Raw genomic sequence first — 20,691 nt, forward strand, 5'->3', positions numbered from 1 at the left:
TACGTTGCCTAGTAACATCGTTATTACGAAGCCGCTGTAAATCTCTTTTCTAGTAACGGGTCTTCGGTCTTCTCTCCTCCTCGTAGAATGCGGATTACTATGAAAGTTTCGCTCTCCGTCCGATAGGTGATGCTGGACGTGCTGTTGCTCGATCCTTAGAAAGGCCGTCGACCTCGACGTTAGTGGACGTACCTTCGTAGTACTTATATATATATGCTCTTCTCTCTCTCTTTCTCTCTCTCTAAATACAAATGTAAAGGCTTACAGGAGAGAAAAGAATTTTTTATCCAACGCGTTCCCGCATTCGTTCTTAGGTATTGCCATACGCGCGAGTTCTTTCTCTCTATCTATCTCTGCCTTTCTTTTTTTAGTATAATCATTGATCTCAGAACATTCTCTGTTTTATTTCATCTTTTTCTTTTCGAAAAGTACTGTTATATCAGCGGAACGTTTACACGAAAATTGATGATCTCATACTTATATGTATTTTAATTAAAGCAGGGGGATTATCTCATTTTTTTCGATCCTATTTTGTAAGATTCGATCTTTCGAGATCATCTGTTTTGATTATTTGAAACGAAGATAGATATCAATATATAATATAATGCTTTTTTTTTTCTCTAAAGTTGTTTAAAAATTTCTTTCTTTTTATCTTGAACTTAAGGAAAAATTATCTATATACTTTGGAATGCGATGGACTGAACATCGTCATTAAATTTTTCCTCATTGCTCGCAGGTATTTATGTATGTATACCTATGTACTAGACGAGTCGAAGTTTCTTGGAACCAGTTGAAGTTCCTTCCATCTCGCGCATACTATGGTTCAATATTTGTCTTGAGCCAAGTAAACTCGAGGTAAGAACACACGGTTCGTCCATCGAGCCAACGAGTATCGGCACTGGTTGAGGAGGTCTTATGGTGAAAGGTTCGGATAATACGCATACCACTCGTGTCGAGGAAAAATGATAAATTTACAAGTCGAGTTATCTTATCTTATTCTAAATATTATAATAAAAGGATTGTGTGATATTTTGCATACAGTAGACATTTGCTTTTGGAAATATTTAAATATTAATGTTATATTCCCCAGACGAATGTTTTTATATTCGAGATTATAATTAAAAATAATGATTATAATAAATAATAACGTTAAACAAATTACATTTAACTTATTTATAGAATGTAGAGTCTAATTTTGAGAATCGTAATCTCAACAATTTCAAATTCTCCAATAGAATTTTTCCACATTTAAACTAACGGAATGGTACGCCAACGGAAGAGTTACGAACTAGAACGTCGACTCCTGCGTCGGTATTGTAGAACTTCCTCGTTCGACTTATTCGTCAAATACCATGAATCGGTAAGAGTCAGTAGAGAACTCACTTACCGACAACGATGGTAAGGCAGATCATGACTCGCTGTTAGATTTTTTAAATTACATCAATTAGAAATCACTGATGGTTTGTTATGAAAGTATTACAATTGCTGATTAATTACAAAAAGAGGGAAAATAAAACAGTTGAATTTGGAAAGTATTTTCTATCTCGTTCAATTTCATTACCGTCTTTAAGCATTATTATTTATTACCGTTACTTTCTACTGTGTACTTTCCATTCATTTTTTGTACGTAATTAAGAAAGTAAAAGAAAAGAGAAAATAATAACAAAAAAAAAAAAATACAACAGAAGGAATATTACCACTACGAGTTAATTATATCGTTTTTTTTTTCTTTTTTGAAAAATTAGTTCAATCTTACGTAAATATCGCTTAAGAAATGAAAGAATGTATGTGTATAAACGAATTGAGATTATATTCGAAGTAGATTTAACCATTCGTTTTACGTATGTATGTGCAAGCGAAGGTAGGGCGTCACGGATGAGAGCGTTCAAGTAGAAGGAAGCAAGACGGCAGTCTTATACACCACTGACTTTCAGAGTTCTTTCGGTCGTCATGCGAGGACATAAGAAAAATATGGCGACCTCATTGTCTTATACGCTCGTAATACTTTATTCCGTGTCATTCACGGATAAGATATCGATACGTAGAAGGGAATACCGAACCTTCGGAAACGTGAAACGTTTCACGTCTTCTATTTCGAAATGATCTTATTCTAAGCTAAAAAAAAAACAAGAACAGTATTCTTCGAAAAAGAAGAATATTTAATAAGAATATATCATTTTCAAAGTTGGTAATCATCTAGAAAGATAAAAAGAAGTCAAAGAAAATCCCATTTTCACATGATCTTGGGTAGGATAATCTCTTTTTCCACGGTAAGAAGCCGTTTTTCTCGGCGTTTCCACGTCGCCCTGTTACTCTCCTCGCTTGGTCTCGACCCCGCTTTCGAGAGCGAGCCTCGTTCTCGCCATTGTTTCCAACAAATTATGCATATTAATTCCTTGTTTCTTGTCGTGTACATACATACGTAAATAATACTCGATAGAAGCTACCGAAGAAGCATTAAGAAGTATTCTCAAGACCTACGCGACCCATATGCGTCGACGGTTCGATGATCGTTCAAATTACCTCACTGAAACTTTGAAAATCCATTAGATCTTTTCATTTATTTTCAACTGAGTCAAATTAACGATCAAGACAAATTTTTATTAAGAAGTATATCTACCGAGGATGGTTGTTAAATGAACTCGTACAATTTTCCATCATTGAGACCTCGATATGAGGAATAAAATAAAAAAGAAATCAAGAAATAAAGAAAGAGAAAGAGAAAGAGAGAGAGAGAGAGAGAGAGAGAGGTTGTTTTCTTGAGAGAAGAAACTCCTCTCCTCCTCCTTCTTCTTCTTCTACTTCTTCTTCTTCTTCTTCTTTCGCACGATCGAGCGTTCTCATATCTGTGAATAACACACTATTAGATTCGACGGAGACCATCTGCTCTGGTCTTGCGCACATGTAGACGCGCAAACGCGTAAACGCATCAAACGTTGGTCTCCTTTTAAAAGTGGGCGTAGTACGACGCCTCTTGTGTTCTTCATCTTTTTCTCGAAGGAAAAAAAAGAAAAAAAACTTTCATCCAAAATTCTTCCCATATGTATACATGTACATTACCTACCATCAACCGTCGTCATATCGAGTGTCGTATTCACATCTTCCCATCGAAACTTTCCTAACTCGTTGATCCAGAAGAGGAACACACACCATCGGGAAACAGGATGGATCAAGGTGTTCCTTCCTATCGTCCCTTCCAATCCTTTTCCTTCCTCCTTTACCCTTTCTACCTACCAACCAACCCTTGAGAATCATCCCTAAAGGATCCTTCAACCATTTCCAACCCCCTTTTTCTCTCTCATCGGAAGGACAACGACACCGTTTCCGGTCATTTATAGACACGTGCTTCAAAAAAAAAAAAGAAGAAAATCAGATACAGGATACAATTTGTAACATCATACCTCCTCGATGACGATCAAGAGCCGGATGATCTCTTCTTGATAATAACGAGGAAATCTTACTTCTAACCTGAATCGATCAATCTCGGTGAAAAGTATCATTCCAAATGATAAGAAAACATATAGAAATGTATAATGTAAAGTGCTATTATTAAAAGCTTTGATTACATATTTAAAAACATGAGATAAGATAATTGTTTTCTATTATTAATTATTTCAACAAGGAAATTAATTTGTTGTCATAGTCAATACGAAAAATATTAAGATGTTCAATAACATATATTTTAACAATATTTGAATAATTATTTCTTTAAAGGTATAAAGTTCAATTTCAATCATTCGCGTATACTAAGTAAACAGTGGTAATTCAATTTAATACTAGTCTATTCTCTTTCTATTTGCGGTTTGTGGTTTTGACCGATGGATCGTTCAATTCACTCGGCACTAACGTTTATTTTTCTTTCCTCCATCCAACACCGTTCAATCTATGATTTAAAAATAATATATACGTATGTCTTTATGTGTGTTTGATATTATTAATTTAATAAGTATAAATTCCATTGATATAAGCACGTAAGAATATGGTTTAGGTGATATATGTTAATTGTAATTTATTATGCTTTTATTAAAAGATCGGAGAGCGATTTAATGTTTATTAATAGAGGAAACGTCGAAACGAAAATAAGTATTACTTGCTTGGTACATTTATATTCGTGTTCCTAAAGAGTTAAACAAGTCAACATTTTTTTTTTATACGAATATTGTCTTTTTTTTTTCTTTTATCTTTTTAATTCGAATATTTCATTCAAATGTGTCTATCGATTTGTAATCGATCGTTTTTAAATTACATAGATACTATGCAAAATTATGTTTATAGATCGTCGACGATTGTTTCAAATGATACAAACATCTATTATTCCTTAAACAATGACGCTGACCACGCAGTTGAAATACGTGACTCTACGTCCATTCTTTTTATGTACTCGTAATTTTCCATAGATCATTTTTAACGGACGTAACAAATTTTTGTAACATACCTTTCTAGAATTTACGATGAATTTCGAAAGACGATCTCTCGTATTCCTAATTCTGGATCTTGTAACAATTTTTTGTCAATTTTGCGAATTGTCACGTGTTTCGAAAGTACAGAATATGATATAGGAAAAAATGTGTCTGTGTGTGTCCGATATTATCTACGTGAAAATATTCTCTTGAACACGATTTATGAGGAATCGAATATTTTCTATCGTTTGAGTAGAAAAAAATTAATTTACGATTAAGATTATAAAAACTAGATAAGTATTTATAGAAAATAAAGAAATATTACACATTTTTCATAAAACGAATTCAATTCATTGATCTATAAATCTGTAAATAAAAAATATCCAATGCACATTACGTTTCCTTAAATAATATGCTTTACAAAAGTACAGGAATTACCGCTTTAAATCGCATCAAGTATCGATTATGGTTTCTATTTATTTTTTTGTATTAGATCGAATCGTCGGACTGGTGAAGAAACTATCGGAAAGTTAAATTTAGTTGGTTCTAACGTAAATTTGAACGGTTTCAAAGGTTAATGAACGTTTATAATTAAAACGTCGAGTCAGTCTATACGATCAACCTATTGTCGATCGAACGAGTTCGAAAGAAGATCGCTTACGAGCGTTTAACGAATCAGTCTGATTAATTCACAATCACAAGAACGCAAACAAAAGGCTTCTCTTTGAACAATTGCTTTACTGTAAACGTAATAAACATCTGCTTGGATAATTGATAAGTGTTTCTTTGCTTCTCCATATTGATTGATATATGAAAATTTAAAAATAAGTTGCTATTATTATTATTAGAGTACATGAAAATCTATGGAAGTTGTTAATCGCGAAGAAAAAATAAAATAAAATAGTAAACAATAAGATCACACATATGATTGAACACTTTTATTCTTTTTACTCGTGTAAGTCATAGATTATTAATACACACACACACACCAGAAAGGAAAAAAAAACATTAAAATTCTGTTTGTTTATTATAAGAAAGTTATTAATTATTAATATAAAATAGAAAAGCAACATATAAATAAAATAACAAATTATGTATCATTTAGCAAAACATTTTTGTTCTTTTGAGATATAGTATATGGTTTCTTCGTTAAATGAAATTATTGAAAAAAATTGTTTTCTGATGTAATTAAATTACGATCGTTTAAATTCTTTCAACGTGATATAAGAACTTGTCGATGAATATCGAGGCGTTTTACTAACATAAGTGCGAGAGGACGTTGAGGATAAGAAGGAGAAAGAAGAGAAGAAGAAGAAGAAGAAGATGATGATGAAGAAGATGAAGAAGAAGTGGATGGAGCAAAGAAGGAAGAGAAGAGAAAAAGAAGCAAAGAAATGCGAGCCGTAATGCGAGCTGACGTGAGAACGTTGTCTCACGACACGAAGGGACACGAATACCGCAAAAGGATTGAGAAAAGTTCGATCTTTGCCTCGAGCATTATTATCCGCACTTACACACATTTATTTTTCGGTTTTTATGTAAAAAAAATAACCAAATTGTTAATAATAACTTTGCAAAGTAATATTTTGAAAACGTTTTTGCACTCGAGACGATTTTTCCCATATTTACTGATTTTTTTACAGCTATCATCTACAAAAAATCGAACTCATTTTTATAATAATTGAACTGATTCCTTCGTCGTATTCCATGGTTATTGGGGGCTCCGTAACTTTGAAAATAATATTCCTATTGCCATGATTGTCGAGTTCAAACTCGAATTAACGAATTAAATGCTGACCGAGAGTAATCTTTTGAGTGCAAAGGGTTAACGTACGTAAAAATAGAATTATAATATATACAATATAATATATATAGATATAATATAAAATAAATGATTTGAAAAAAATAAGTGAATAAATAATTGTGAATGAAAAATTAATTTGTTTAGTTATCGAGATTCGATGATCGATAACGATCCTTCGAGTATTTCTTATAAATGAAATAAAAGATTTCTATAAAGAGAAAAGAATATAGGTTAAAATTTTTGAAAGCTAAAGGTGTTTCGTATTCTTTCTCACGGATCGGTATCTTCGTTGCTTTTCCTGACGCTCGCCACGGCCCTTTGTATACCATTCTCTCGTACAAAGTATACTAACTAGAAACTACTATTATTGCTACTATCACAAATACACGTATCTAACACCACTCTACACGCTAATGTTAATTATTTCATCTACATGTATAAGATAAACTGTGTGTCTGTGTGTATGTATGTATGTCGTATTTACACACGATTTAAATCAATTTAAGAGTCTCCTTTTATTCTTCTATGTATTCATAGGCAAAGAGAAAAATGATTCAAACGCTATATATCATCTTGTAAATACATTCTTTTATCTAAACACACATACAAACAAAATCTAAGCAACAGCAGTATTATTTTAATGCGTAATTATTGTCTTTTCATTTAATACAGACTCAAGGATAACATTAACGTTAATAAAGTTAACGACAGCAATTATATAAAATATATAAAAAGGCAAGAACAATTAAAGCTAGATTTACCAACAGAGAGTCAATCTGACCATCTACTGTCGTCAGTCAATCAGTTTCATAAAAATATCTACTTTCAATTTCATCACTTGTGTAACTCACTCAAGAAAAAACACACACACACACATATGCTACAACTTACTTTTTATTATATAAATATGATTCATTTGATAATAGATTCTTTTTTCTATTATCTTTTTATTGTTGTCAGATGTACGTATGTATAAAATACGTTGAAATAATTTGAGATGTGATTCTAACGATAATAAAAAAGGATTTATTTGGTCCATTGAACGGTATTAAAATTTAATTCGGGATGAAATCCGGGCAATGCGGTCGGCAATTTGTCGCGAGAATGATTTCCGGCGAGCGAACGGAAACCGTCTAAAGAAAGCCACGAAGTGGTTTTAAATGGAGGACGCGAATTCATGGTGGAACCTGTTCGCAAGTACACACTCCATACGTACTTAGACGCGAAAGACGGTAGCGAAAGACGGTAGCGAAAGAAGGTAGGTATCGCAAGAGAGGATGTCGTTACGTAAGATTTTCATCGTCTAGGGAGCCCATGCCACGTAAAACTCCTTTTGCGCACTAAAAAGATTCGACCGAGTCTAATACTTCTTTATAACGGAACACGGTATAATTGACCTCTTTTCATTTTATTTCATTTATTTATTTACTTCATTTAGTTACCTTTTTTTATACTTATTCGAGAGAATGTTTTAAGTATACAGAAGAGAATTGGAACGGGTTACCGGTTCTTTTTCTTTTTGAATAAAAATGAACAAAATCGTATATCATAATATGCGTTCTAAACTTCCAATAACATTCATTTCTATGCGGATGCACCGATACACATTTGCCGGTTGCAAATTGCAAATTTCCGATTTTGATTTTTTTTTTTTTTTTAAACGATACCCACATTCATTTTTATTGGATTTAATATTAGACGAACACGCGTGCATATATGTATATATACGTATATATTAGATAATAAATTGAATAATAAAGCTAAAAAGTAATTTATTTATTTAGTTATGAATTGATCGAATATTAAATAAATTTAATTGAATAAATTGACGCTTTCTAATTACTTGAAATTTATAAATCAACTTATTTTACAAAGTTTCTAATCTATCGACGATGACCGTTAGCAAAAACTTTACTAGAAATACTATAGACGATTTCGATATATTAACGTTCATGTTATTTGCACGTTGCAACGATACGATATACTCCACATAAAACCTCGAGGCGTTCCTTCGCGACTAACCGAAGAAAGAAGGATTTCCAACATCTGCATCCTGTAGGAGCCTGCAAATTATCTGAGAACAGACTGAAAGACTTTCACTTCGATTCTCTTGTAAGAGGAACGGACGTGGTGGTGTGACTGGTTTTGCGAATGGATACCGATATTGCCGAGCTAATTCATTTATCCTCGATAATTTTGTGAAACGGATACGAATCGAATGGTTATATGTATTCATTTTTACCATTCAAAAGATTCTATTAAAATAATGATTAGTTTCATTAACGTATTAAATAGCAAATACATCTACATATATTATTTATATTATTAAACGCGCGCGTATTAGGTTTATATAATTTATATACTTTTCGCGTAAGAGACATTAATTAAAAAGTTCATTAAAATGCAATGAAAAATTTACAACGATACTCGATTCTTCCGTCGAATTCGAAAGTATGGGATAGACCAAATTTATGAATTACCCTACAGTTCCTAACTCGGAAGAGCGTGGTTAACCGGTTGCTTTACATGTGTATGGATTACACGAAGCGTGGGCAAGCAAGCATGGTCAGCAATGGGAACAAAAAATATAAGATGAAAAATAGCAAGCAATAAGAAGTCCTTTATACGATATATTTCCGTTAACTCGAAATTCAAATCATTCAAATGTGAAATGTGTTTTCTATAATACTGTATTATGTTACATTAGCTATAATAAGATTAATATAGAAATTTTTAATAGCAAATATTGAAATTAAAGAAAGTGTTGTATACTTTTATATAAAATTATGAAGAAATTTGATAATTAATTACTGAATTTGAAATAATTTGATTTTATGTAAATAGCATTCGCGAGTATGGTATTCGAATATCATTTAAAAGTCATTCGAAATACTTTTGATATAACGAAGAATGTTCGAAGGATGAAAATATTTTCGTATTTTCGCGATTCTACTCAGGCTCGATGATCGACGAATCGTAGCTTGATCTTGACACGACAACTTTCCTGTAACGATCGATCGTAGTGGCTTGCTTCCAACGATGTCGAGGAATATTAAACAACTTGCATTAGGTATTCCTCAAATGGATACCGACTCTACCTACGTGTGTCGCCTTCCTTGTATGAACATTTCGGAAAGAAGGATAAAAAAAAATAAATAAAAAAAAACCGAGACTCGCTTTGCTGGGATTCTATTCGCGCGTTTGTTGCTGCTGTTGCTGCTATCGCAGGCGCCTTTCTCCACGATTATCATTTTCTCTCGTTAAGAACGTGTTAGAAAGAGAAACGGAGAAGTAGTAAACGCAAACGTTATTCATCTCGTGAAAAGAACTTCGTGAATAGAATCCCTTATGCGGAATTTGTTTCCTGACGCTCATCCCAAAGAGACACTTTCATGTTGTGGAAAAAAGTACGAAAGAAAAAAAAAGCAGAGAATCTTTCCAAGAAGAAGAAGATGAAGAGAGGAAGGGATTTTGTAATCGATTTAAATAAACTACGAATCGTTTCAAATGCAATGTTTACTGCATGTTGAATATACGCGACGACGTACAAACAATTGTCGTGTGATTCAGTGTGGTAGTTTTATCGCGAATGATATCAATCCTACGATGTGCATTGCAAAATTTCTAGTAATACCGCAATGAATTGACAACTTTTTATAATTCAAAGATTAAGTTATGTATTCATCTTTTTTTTTAACTTCTTTTACACTTTATTGAACAAAAGTTTGGAGTCATTCGTTGGTTTTTTTTTATCAAAATCGTATATACTGGTAAATTTCCAAATGATCTATCGTTATTAGATATCACATATTAACAAGCTGAATTATGTTTTAAGTGACGCAAACATTATTTTATGTCTATAATGCTCTTGTATAGTTTATACATCTAATGTTCGTAATTAACTTTTCCACTGAGACATTTTTATCAATTTATACGAGAAGCATGGATGAATATTAAATTAAAATTATTCGACAAAACTAATTGCAAAGCTGCTATTACAAATAATAGTAGTATTATCGAACGAAAAGTAATTTGAAAGAAAAATATTCATTCCTCGATCAAAAAAAAAAAAAAACAAACAGAAAGAAAAAAATGATACAAAATGTAAAACATACTACTCGTAAGATTTCGTTGAATAAAATAAAAAATCTACCTCGGATATTTTTAAAGCGTTCACTTTTTCTTATTATAATCGTGTTCCTTTGAATTTGCGTAGGGACTCCAAACTTTTCGATGATAGTTTATGCATATATGTATGTATGTACGAATAATAAGAAAAACATTCTACGAAAAGCTATTATCCCGTTAATAGTTAAACGATGATGCAACGATATTACGAAAGTTTGAGGATATTTTTCTCAAAGTTTCCTAGAATAGAACCACATGGTCACCGTTTCTTTATAGTAGTAATAATAATAATAATAATAATAATAAATAATAAGTCAAGTTGTTTGGTTAGACGCGAATGAAAATTTATAGCTTCTTGTCTAACCATCGAAAAACATCGACATTATTGTAAGAGAGAGAGATAATAAATAAATCGTAATGCATTTACAGTATATTTATATTACGTAGTTACGTGTTCACGCTAATGTCTTTTATTTTTGTTATATAATCGATTACCAAATAAATAAATAAAGTGTACAACACGTAATAGTAGAGTTTAATTGGTGAGGTAGAGAAAAATATCGAAGAAATATCGAAGAAATATCGCAGAAAAGAAAAGAAAAATCGAGATTGAATGGGTGGGATAGTTAGAATATATTGAAGGCCATGATGAACATGTGTTAAAGATATCTCCCGGAACATCATCACGGAAATGAACGCTCTTATCTTTCTTCAAACAATCGCATAAACGTTGGATCGTGCGCAACTCGTGTTGCCCATCTCCCACGTAGCTCTCACACATATACACACATGATTATAAATTCATTAGATATTTTCCAACTTTCGATTCTTCTCTCACGAAACTCTTCTATTTTACGCGGCTCAAAGGAACCTTTTCCCAGTCTTTCAAATAAACAAACGATCAATTTAAATTTCTCTCTCGTTCGATCTTCGTTATGGTTGGATTAAACATTGCTTTGTTAAATCTTGTTATAAGTAAAAAAAAAAAGAAAAAAATGACCCTCTCAAAAAACAAAGAAAAATAAAAGGTACCCTTAAAAACCCGCATCGTTAGTGAAGTGCCTTGAACCACTTATGGAATTCTGAACGGTAATTAAGATATTTCCTTAATTAACGGTTAATGCTAACCATGGTTGGTCGTTTGAAGTAAGGACGATGATTGAATTAGTACCGCTCCACGTGGTTATGCTCCGTAAAGTGCAACGTCCAACGAACGGATGAAAAATCATTCGAAAGTAATTGATAAGGTTTCTTTTTTTTTAACCAAAGTTATAAAATGTTGATTCGAAGTTATCGTGTCGGTAGTTTATAATTATTTACATATACTTTATTTTTTTACGTGCTATAGTATTCTCTGTAAGTAACGATCGAAGGTAAAAACGTCTCTCTTTCTCTCTCTCTCTTTTTCATTTTATTTCTCTCTCTCTTTATATTTACATCGTTCAATACGAAGAATGGAAAGCAAATGTTTGTCGCATGAGTGCGTTCGTGTTAAAGCACATTGTCGTAACGTTTAGCGTAGTTAATCACACAACTAACTTTTTCTTTCTTTTTATTACTTTTTTCGTTCTCCGTTTTCAAATCGAACAAAGAAACATAAAAATCGATCGACGGTAAGAGAAAGAAAGAGAAAGTATCGATAATAAAATTGATTTGATCACAAATGAAATGACTTTTCCCATTTTTTGTCGAAGAAACTTCTATAAAAAGAAAACAAAATTATATCGAAAGTGGCATTAAAGTAAGAATAATATGAAAGTACATTAATTTAATAAATGACATATTTATTAATATACTACGAATAATAAATAATTTCGATCCGATATTTTATTCGATGAAAATTATCAACTGAAATTAATCATTGGTTAGATCGGTGTTGTTGAATATACCACTAAAAAAAAAAAGCATTTTAGTTTAAACAATCGAAAATATTAGTAGAGTACAGTACTGTGTATTAAATATTCCTTAAATGATTGTTAATTAATCGAAAGAAATGTGTATTGTTGTTTAAAAGCACTGAATATATGTTCGGAGCACCGTCCTCCTCGAAATTCTCCTTCAGACTGGCACGTTGTCTTCTATGAAAATACTTTTATTAAATGTTGTTTACATGACTTTCCGAAAGTTGCACATGAGTATAAAAGGAATAATGCACCTAATTAATAAAATTCAAGATGTTTAAATTATCTAGGTAAACAAGAATAAATAAGAGCAATACTAACGGTACATCGAACATATACCCTGTGTTTTTAAACAACGATATACATTTCCTTTGATTTTCTTCATTCTTAGCACTCTATATTAACATTTTTCAAGCAAAAATCAAGTAAGCGTAACGGTGTACGATTTTAAACGACACTCACTGTATACATAACGTACGTGTACTTGCGTAATTGTACAAGCAAAAGTGAAAATGCACGAACATTGGTATTTGAAAAAAGAAAAAAAAAAACCTTATGTCATAACTACAAAAGCACCATTATTTTGTTCATTAGACTGTAATTATAATTTATGTATTCGATATATCACGTAAGTCAGATATTTTACCGTTTTATGAATTTATTAAGGAAAGTTTAACTCTTTCGAAATGTTAAAGAACAATGCGCTTCGAGATTTCCTCACGAAGAAAGATAAGAGAAAGGAAATTTTTGTTTTTGCAATTAAGTCAAAGAAAAATAACTAAGAGAATGAAAAAAAAGAAGTAACGATTGTTATGAGCTAAAGCGTGTTGAGAAAAAAAGAAAAAACATACAATAATAAAAAGCCACGTTTATTCATTTCTGATAACTTGACGATCGAAAAATAAAATAATTAATATCTTTCTCATAAAAGATAAGAGAAAGCACGAGAGGTTTCCGAGGTCGTCGTTAATTGAAAAACACGGTGTTAGATTAAGAAATATTCTTACAATTTAATAGCTGTTTCTTTTCTCGAGTGTCTCATTAATCGTTGATACTGTTAATTATTCATCTGTAAGTATAACCGACTCAGCCTCTTTAACGGAGTACTTCTCGATGATAGATGCTCCGTTATTCTTGGATCGTTCGATGATCGTGCTTATTGTGCTGTAATTTGAAGACGCAATATACGATAAAGTGTAAGTACAGATATCGAACAAGTTATCGAACAATTCTTAGAAGATACACCGATCTTTTGATTGAAATAGATTCAGATAAGATAGTTTATATTTCGATTTGTTCATAAAACATTTGTATAAAAGGAAATAAAAGAAGAAAAATATAAACATATTATTAAAATATTAAATGAAATGTAAATTATTGTGAAAATATAAAATTTGAGAAATATTTTTGTCGAGTATTCTAAGACTGCATCAAGAAGTTACCAATATTAAATTACCGATACTATGCCGTAGTGTTTGTTTTAAATATATTGTTTGGCCCATAATGCGTACCTGTGTCCTCGTTAAGTATGCGTAAAGAGTGCGTGGGTCGTGTACCGACTAAAACGATTCGCGCATGACAATTAGTATGTAAGACGCTCTTAATACTCTCGCGCGTATCCTTTAAATCAACTTGTGATTCTTAAATCTTATTACTACACTTTAAATGCTTTTAAACCTTTTATAAATTAAACCTCTTATCGATAATAATATGCGACACATTTTATTATCAACCCTCGAAACGCGCGAACAAATGTAACAAGTATAAACGAGAAATAGAATTTTCTTCTATAAAATTTGTCGATTCAATTGATTTCATAAATAAATGTTTTAAATAAAAGTCGTTAGAATTTTCAGAAGGGAAATGTAATACTCGTTGCAGTTATTTCATGGCACGTTGTATTTCCGTTGCATTTATAGACGCTTCTTCTGTGTCATGTTATGATAATTATCCGCACGCAAGCATTTTGTTCGAGGGGGCTCGATTAATTGTTTTAAAAAACAATTTTATTACATATAATCAGAGAGAGTAACGATAACCGAAGTGTATATCTATCGAATTAAAAAAAGATTTCTAAAAGAAAAAGCAATATCTAAATTTTCGGACAAAAAACATGTAAGATAAAGAAATATACGAATCGGTAAGAATTAAGAAAGAAAAATGTTGAAACCCGTTAATCGTGCAGTAAACCTTAATGAAGTATACCCACCACGAACAATTGATCATTTAACTTTAATGATTTACATTTGCAGCTTCTAACAACAGCGAATAGCGAAGCTTATTATTGCCGATCAAATTAATGATTAAAAGTCTCTTTCTCTCTAAAATCACAAGAATTGTGTGTGTGTCTCTAATGTTAGACTCGTTAACTTCCCACCGATTCGAGCAACGGCACAACGAGTTCTCTTCGTTTCTGTTTGGCTCGCTTCCCACACGAAATGTTTGTCCACACAAACCTCGTGAAACAACGCCAGCAAGTAGCGTATAGTAAATATAGTAAAAGAAGACGTAGATTATAAATGCATTGTCAGTAAACGTGCTTTATTTATCAATCCTATGCTTAAGAATACTACCCGATGATTTAACTACTATACCATTTTATCGTTTTAATCTTTCGAATAACAACTTTGCAAAGTTGATCATTGCAATGTGATCGTGACTATTAAAAAGAGATAGATTAGTAGATAGAACAAGAGAGAGAGAGAAAGAGAGTTTCTCAACAAATATGTCTTTCCGTTTCACCCGACGTGTCCGCGCGCTAATTAAAGTTTGCTCCGAGTGGGCTATAATCATTTTCCGCTTGCTTTTCGCCGCAATTCTCTAACTAATTAAATTCTCCTTAGACGGTTTTACATGCAGCCAGGAACTTCCACCAAGGTGCTAACAAAGATTTTTCTATCGTTCGCCGTTACTCCGAATATCCGAGTCAAGCAAGTATCGTTCAATATCATTCACATTTTTTTACCTAATATGCGAGCCATAGTTTCCGGAAAACGAAATAATAGAGAAACATGAAAATAATCGTAGACGTTATCTGTGAAATATTTCTTTTCTTTTTTTTTTTTTTTTCGGTAACAATTATCTTAGGTATAGTACTTTATTTTCGCGTTATACAATAATTGCAGGTATTGCGATGGCAATCGAAGATACGCTCGAAGATTCCGCTTTCGTGAGTCGCCAACACAAAGGAGGGGAAAAAATGAGTACTTCTTTTTCTTCTTCTGGTTCGTCGAAGAAAAAACGAAGGGAACGGGGTCATACATATGTCGTCTTTGTGAATCTGCCACAAAGAAGGTCTACGATCCCTGCGTGATTAAAATCGGATACGATCGTGAATCAACAAACTTCGGAGAAGAGTTTTAAGGGTTCGTAATATTTTAACCAACGAATTACAAAATTCCGGATTGATTTACAAAATTGCTGTGGACACCGAGTATAATATTTGAATACTGACCTTACCAAATCGAAACATCCTACAAAAGAAGTAGATAATTCGTGCATAACTAAAAGCGATAATTGATTTTAAGAAATGACATTACGATAAATGAAAGGTTTCTCCGACGGTTGGATATATAATTTAGCAAGGTGAAATAAGGTGATGGAAGAAGAAAAAATAATGACGAAGGTCAGGGATCCCCGAAAGGCAAAAGAAAGGGACGAACTTCAAGAAAGTTTTTTTTTCTTCGCGAGTGGTTCGCAATGGTTTCGCTTCGTGGAACACGAAACGATCTTTGACGAGTTCGTAGACTTTGGGTAAATCTTTTACTCAAATAAAGACTAACAATAGTAGTAGGCTAGTATTAATCAAAATAGAGATAGAGATAAAAAGAAAATTATATGCTATATGTAATTATTAAAAAATTACAGAATAAAAAAACAATGCATATCGCACTTTGATATTCCTAATGTATCGATAGATATATATGTCTACGTATTATATATTACACATTTATATGCATTGTCCTTTTGCATTAGTACAAGTTAGAACGGTATGCATTTTGTTTGCAAATTATGCGAATGCAACTTCGTCCCATCTGTTGCATTCGTATCGAGTGTTCGTGCACGAATTCCTTTCTCCTCCTCGATCGTATACAACGACGACGTATCAAAACGAGACTAGGTACGCTTTCATTTGCAGTCCACCTGTTGCTTAGAGGCCGAAGGTCTTTCGTGCTAAGAACGAGTTAGTTGTTAAAAGAGAGAGAGAGAGAGAGAGAGAGAAGAAAGAGAAATATGAGCTGCGAACGAGTTTTGTTCTCGGGTCCTTCCGTTTTGCGATACGGTTTACTTCTGCAAACATGAGATTTTCTTCTTACAATCGTATTACCGATAATATTCATTCGTGAGTCGTCGTCGTAGTCGTCGTCGTGAACACGAGGAGGGATGATTAATGCCGATTGAACAAAGGAGTGTACGGAGAAAGGCACGATTCTTTTCTTTCACTCTATCTCTAGGTTTTTTTCTTCATGTGTCATTTATTCTTCAAGCGTACGAAGCGAACGCAAGTCCGCCCACCGTCGATTTTCTTATCGCGAAACATGGCTTATTGCTTAGAAACTATCCTTTAATCACGCATGCTCATTGATCAGTTATCAAAGTGTATATTTCTTTTATTTTTTTTATCGTAATACGTATATAAGTACTTATTCATTTATGCATATGTAAGAAATCTGTTTATTTTTATTTATATTTAATTTATATAGATTTTTTATTATATACTAATTGAACAAAATTATATGGTAGAATACGAAACAGGATTCATAGAAGAAAAAAAGAATGTATAATTTAAAATATATCTTCCTATACCATAAGGCTTGGTCTTTCTCTTCGTTTGGCATATCGTGACAGATGCGAGATGTAAGAGAGCAGTTTGGTATCGGAAATCATGACCTAGACCAAGAAGAGACCCTTGAAAAATATAACCTGCGGCTTCTAAGGACGACGAACTTTCGTGGTAGTTTCATCACCTGCTCTCATCATCGAGCGTGGGATGATGCACTGGTCCAGGTACGGAAACTTTGAAGAAGAAGAAGAAGTAGTAGTAGTAGTAGTAGAACGGCAAAAAATAGAAAAAGAAGAGGAGACCGAAATGGCTTGCGAGAATAACAGGCTGCAACACTGGCATTAATGTCCCGTGTGAATATGAAGATCGATCGTCACAATATATTTCCCATAGCTATCTCATGGAATATCGTTTCAAACATATGTTACAAAGGTACAATTTATTTCGCGTAGGTTTTGTTAAACTTTCGAGGTAACAAAAAATAAAAAAGATATAGACTACGTCTAACCTGAATGAAAATTCAAATAAATGTGAGATTTACGTTTGACAATATTTTTATCAAGCGATATCAAAAGACACATTTCAAATTTTAACATCTAATTATTTCTCTGCAATTAATTATTTGACTTTTCGTACGATAATTGTTAAATTAATTCAGCGATACCTTTCGGGTCGAAATAAATCTACACAAAATCGCGATAGAAATAATGTTGATCTACAATACGAATATTATTTAACATTTCTATCTATTTATAATATTTTCATATAAAACTATATATTGTCATACTTAAAAGAAAAAAAAAAAAAAACAAAATTTTTTATTATTCTCTTTCTTTATTTATTGTAATGTTTATATATCTTTTTAACAAGTCATAATTAATAATAAAAAAAAAAAAATTTGTAGTTGCTGAGGAAGTCTCCAGTAAGGGACGAAACGTTCAACAAGGTCATAATAAATTGTTCATCAAATTTATTAAATGTCTTTAATTTCCCTTTGAAACTCATATATATTAATATACTGTTGGGACAAGAATATTGATAATTAAATTAAAAAAACAAAAGTTCCGTATTACCAATTAGAAGAATCGTATGATTTCGATTCTCGTTAGAGATTTTTGAATTTCCAGATGTTATCGTTTAGCGGCAAAAACATGGATACAGGAGATTCTTTTTTCCCATACTTTTTTTTTTTCTTCTCTCGTTCCGCGTTCGCGCGACATAAATTTGGTTAAAAAATCTGTGGGACGATAAAGCCAGCAGCTCTCGGTTATTCGGGCCAGCAGCTGCCACCACCGCCAGTGGCCGGCAAAGACGTTCACCGTGAGACAAGGAAATGAGAAGACGTTAAAAAGGAGGAGAGTGAAAAGAAAAAAGAAAGAAAGATAGACAGAGAGAGAGAGAGAGAGAGAGAGAGAGAAGCGAAATCTTTAGAACAGGACGTGCTCCTCTCGTATGAGGAGCTCAGACTTCCGGGTTCGCCTTCTATATTAGATATTCACGCTCGTTTCTCGCTACGCTGCACCTGGTGCTTTTTCTCTCAGATGTCTTCCAACAGAACGAGAAATAAAGAGAGAGAAAAAGAGAGAGAGAGAGAGAGAGGAGTATAAATTTAAAGAACATCGTGCACTCGTAACAACCTGTGAACATACGCACGTTCGATATAGATGATCATCTTTTTTATCTTTTCTATTTTTATTAATTCTCACTGCAAAACATTGCGTTTCCTTTGATTGAGGGAAAGTCTCAACAACCACGATCACGTTTATCCCTTATCGTGGGAAATCCGTACTCTTATAGCAGGCGAGTATAATTTCGTTTATACGTAGGAACTTGAAGAAGAAAAAAGCATGTGAGAGAAAAAGATCGGTCCTCGAGAGAAAAAAAAAAATCCTTTTCCAACGATGAAAAGGACTGCTGTTCGTAGAAAAAGGGAATGTTTTCTTTTTTTCCTATACTCGTGTACAAGACAATAATAACAGGGATGTACGTGTAGATAGAGATTGTCTATTAGATAAATAAAAATCGAATGATGATCAGTCGAATAGTATTGTTGAAATAATTTATAGAATTTGTTCGAAATATAATTGCTAATTAGTTGAGATATTAAACGACGAAACATCGTGATTTTTATCTAAAGGTTAGTGCAAATAATATTTGATATAATTGATTAATGAGAGTTGGTAGTACGTTTGGGTTCGTTGCTAAAAACTTTGCACATAAATCGATATTTCAATGAAAAATAATCGACTAGCGGTTTTAATAAAAAAAAGACTTGCCTTTTTACAGGTATAAAATATTTGAACAGTAACCCTTATCAATCATTTGTACTTTTTTTTATTTAAATGTTTATTTCTTCTTTCATGAAACTCAGTTTATTTTTCGGAAGCCCTCGAAAATGTTGAAAATAAATATTTCATTTTTTTGTGGCTTTTGAAGGAGAGAACCAGATTCTTAATAAGAAATTATTTTAATTTTGAAAGGGATATTGTGTACATTTACTCTAATGGAACCGGGTTACATCTATCGACAGACCTGTCCTAATATTTACAGAACTGAAGCGCCCTTTCTTTTCGCTCACTTGGTCTTTCCCTCAAAGAGGACATCACGAAGTGGTTAGGAGGGAGAGACCTTTTTGACTGTGTACATGTGCGTCCTTTGTGCTTACATGCACTGCATTTCTAGTTGGCCACTTAGCCTTCAAGGAGCTGCAATTTGTAAGTCCTCCAAAATAAAATCCAACTAGATCGTAAACCTGGCATATTTGGAAAAGGAAAACGGTAGCAAGATGGTACTTAAGAATTTGTTGTAGATAACATACAGAAAAAGTCAACCAACTGAATTCATATATAAAGTTTCATTAATTTCAGCTAATCGTAAGAGAAGAATTTTGACAATATCCTTGTTTTCGATCTATACCTCGATGTTACAAAATTAGCAAGGTTCTATCAAGAAGGTTTTTGATGATCTCGTTAATACCTACACTTATAAAATATGAAAGAAACCGAATCTTTGTAATTTCGGAATTTTCATTGTCCAGCCCGCGTTCTCGAATGTCGGTAAAGGGCAGGTAAGGTCGGTAACACGAGAAAGATCTCAGGGTGGTCGTTATTATAATAAAGCCCGAAAATGATACAACGTCTTGGCCAGACAGGCTCTCGTTTTCTTTATTTATGTTAATACGAAGCTCCTGTATGGATAACACAAGAGCCAAGTATGTCGACAGTATATGCGTTTACACGCTGCAAATAATTATTCATATATTACGTACGTACGTACGTAAGTACGTAGAGTCGGCCAACAGGTAGTTGTAACTTTAAACCAACCAACAGAAAGCGGCGTAAAAAAGATCCCCTCGTTCTACTTTTCTGATGTAGTTATCGTCATACTTTACGAACATGACTCGTTCAAAATGTCCATAATATTTCCAGAATATAATACGAAGATTGAAAATATCGAACGAGTAAAAGAACAAATTTTGAAGAAATTTAGAATTAGACGAATACGATTTGAAATTACGATTCGAATAATTGTTACTTTCTTCGGTGACTTAAACAAATGTTTTATATAATGAGATAAAAATGAGAAATTGAATAATTTTGCGAACAGGAACGAGCAAAGATACGTGTCGATGGATAAAGCAAGCAAGAACTTTATTTTTTTCTATTGAAATAAGAG

The 20,691-nt window shown here is 32.6% G+C and overlaps 1 protein-coding gene across 1 annotated transcript in view; it reads right to left on the reverse strand.

Moving 5' to 3' along the window:
- The window catches only part of LOC106793740 (epidermal growth factor receptor), a 113,124-nt gene that overhangs the window by 79,931 nt on the left and 12,502 nt on the right, over positions 1-20,691 (reverse strand). The window lies entirely within an intron of this gene.

The sequence above is a fragment of the Polistes canadensis genome, unplaced genomic scaffold (assembly GCF_001313835.1).
Source record: "Polistes canadensis isolate GaletaPanama2010 unplaced genomic scaffold, ASM131383v1 scaffold_1, whole genome shotgun sequence".
Taxonomy (NCBI): domain Eukaryota; kingdom Metazoa; phylum Arthropoda; class Insecta; order Hymenoptera; family Vespidae; genus Polistes; species Polistes canadensis.